Here is a 2,639-nt window from a genome sequence, read left to right as displayed (position 1 = left end):
GGCACGCAATCATCAAGAACATCTTCAATTGATTTGTGGGCTGTTGAAACATCAACGATAGGAAAAAAAACACCGATCACAAGGGATGAACGAGGCAGGTTCGTTGGAGAGGAGGTGGACCCAAGTAATATTGGGCTCCTATTTGTGTCCGTCGATCGACATCAGAAGGAAGAATGGGAACAACGAGTGAGAGGGTGAGGGTGTACCTAGATTGGCGACGCAAAGGAATAAGGAAGTATGTTTGACGGGAATTGTAGGTGATCGAGGCTATGACTCGACCCTACTGGTAACCTTCTTGAATTTCTTTTTTCTGATATAATTAAACTCCAAAGTTCTAGCAATTGGATTGAGTTATGCGATTGAATTGCTTTCGAATTGATTCATTTAATCTTCTTATTCTTCTTCTTTCTACTCTCAATCCTAGTGCTTTTCTGTGGTCAATTTCCAACCACTTTGATTATATATTTGGTTGATTGTTGCTAAAAAACCTTAAAAAAACACTCTCATAAATTGGAATAGGAGCTTAAGGATTGGTTTCAATCTTGGAGTCAAATTGCATTGCTTTGGTGCTAAAATCTTGCTTTCTTTATCATTAACTGTTGTGAATAATTATCTGCATAAAGACCATATTTTGAACCATCCAAAAGGTTCTCAAAACATCCCTTAAGTGTCTTGATATGTGGCTTAATGGTGGAGAAAACCCAAACTCTAATTTTATTGTGACGCCCGCAAATTAGGGCTAGTCAATTTGACTATTATAAGCGTTAAAATTGACTTTATGATAGAAAATTATTTAGGATAAATAATCTTAACCAAAGTTATAGTACATGTAACAAGGATTCTACAAATATAAAGAATACCCAAATCTGACTTCATGAGAGGAAGTTATGATTTTTCTAATAATTCAGCGTAGCAGTATACGACTCAGAAACCGAGATTGAAATTGGTTGATTCCTTGAAAAAAATCTAAACGAGAGTTAAATATCTCATCAATACATATCCGTCGATATAAAGACAGTCTAGAATGGATGTCATATAAGAGAGTTATGAGTTTTTAACGGACTTTAATAGTCTAAGTGTAACACCCGGAATCTAGAAGGTCGATTAAAGAAAGAAAAATATTCAACTAGAAAGCCAACTTGTCGAGTCCATAGGGAAGAACTCGATGTGTTGGAAATCAAGGCCGCGTGTTTTGGAAGACCAACTCGACGAGTTGGAGGGGACCAAATTAACGACTTGGACTGGATTTCAAAATCGGGACTTTGCACCCTATTTAAAGAACTTAAGCTCTAGGGTTTGGCCTCATTTCCAGCCTCCAAGTTCCAAACCCTAAATCTCGAAACCCTAACCATTTTTGGTGATTGTGAGCTAATCTTGTGCATTCTTGGTGGGTTTGAAGAAGAGGAAGCTTGAAGGAGGAGCAAGAACGTGTGGAAGGAGAGTAGATCCAGAAGTTGGGCTTCATTTATGATTCATCTGAGGTATAAAGCTTCAACCTTTTCCATGACATGCTTAGATTTAGTCTTAGGATGTTTTTCTTCATGTTTTGGTTCAAGTGTGTTGATGGTTGGGATTTGGATGTCCCATTCGGGCAAACCCTTCAGATCTAGGGTCTTGAGGGGACTTCATGGCATAAAGGTGCCAAATTTATGGCCATGGAAGTCCCATGCATTCTTTAGACCATCATTTTGGTCTTTTAAGCTCTATTAAGTCGTGCATGTGGGTAAATAAGAGAGCTTTACGTGACCAAATTGTCCCTTGAGTCCAGATCTATAACCTCATGGTCTATCTTGAAGTATTGATGGCCATTGGAGTTGGATCTAAGTCATTTTGGGGTTAAGGTTTGAGTTTTATGCGTTGGGAGAGGTCCTTAATGGGTAAAGTTGGAAACTTTAACCTTCTAGACGTATTTCCAGCTTGGATCCAGAAGATAAGGCCTTGACTTGAAAAATAGGGACTTAATGAGTTAAGAAGGGGCTGACAGACTGAGGAACTCGACGAGTTCAAGGATGGACTCGACGAGTTGATTTAAAAAGTCCTGACTCTGTTGATAAGGAAGAACTGGACGAGTTGGATCGCGAAATCACAATTTTTTTATTTATAGGAACTCGCTGAGTTAAAGGGTAACTCGACGAGTTGAGTCAACTCGGAGCGTTGACTTTGACTTTGACTTGGATATTGACTTGACTTTGACCTTGACTTGACTTTGACCAAGGTTGAGCCCTATATGGTTATGAAGTACATAATGGGTTCTAAAGGGGTGGTTTCATGTAAGGGTTTAGGCGCAAGTTGGAAAATTGGGCCATTGATGGGCTTTCATGGCTTTTATAGTTTGGGCCTTGATGGGTCGGAGGTGAAACAGTCATTTCACCCCAAGTAAGGATTATGGATCGTGGTTTGGAACCCAATTCCTAATTGGGTGATATTTAGGTATTGATAGCCCAGGGAGTTTCCAGGACAGCAGCTAAGGATTTCCTGCAATGGACTTCAACAGTGTGAGGTGAGTTACCTTCCCGGTAGCAGTGGGTCTAAAGCACCAAGGTTGGCCCACTAGTAGTTTTTTATAGTAGAAATGATTGTCTTTGGCATAATTGTCTGGTATGCCATTATATGTAGAGATTTATGTGCTTGTATGCTAT

The sequence above is a fragment of the Lactuca virosa genome, chromosome 2 (genome assembly GCF_052849685.1).
Source record: "Lactuca virosa cultivar CGN04683 chromosome 2, Lactuca_virosa_CGN04683_v6, whole genome shotgun sequence".
In the NCBI taxonomy this organism is placed as follows: Eukaryota; Viridiplantae; Streptophyta; class Magnoliopsida; order Asterales; family Asteraceae; genus Lactuca; species Lactuca virosa.
Note: the sequence above shows the minus strand (reverse complement) of the source record.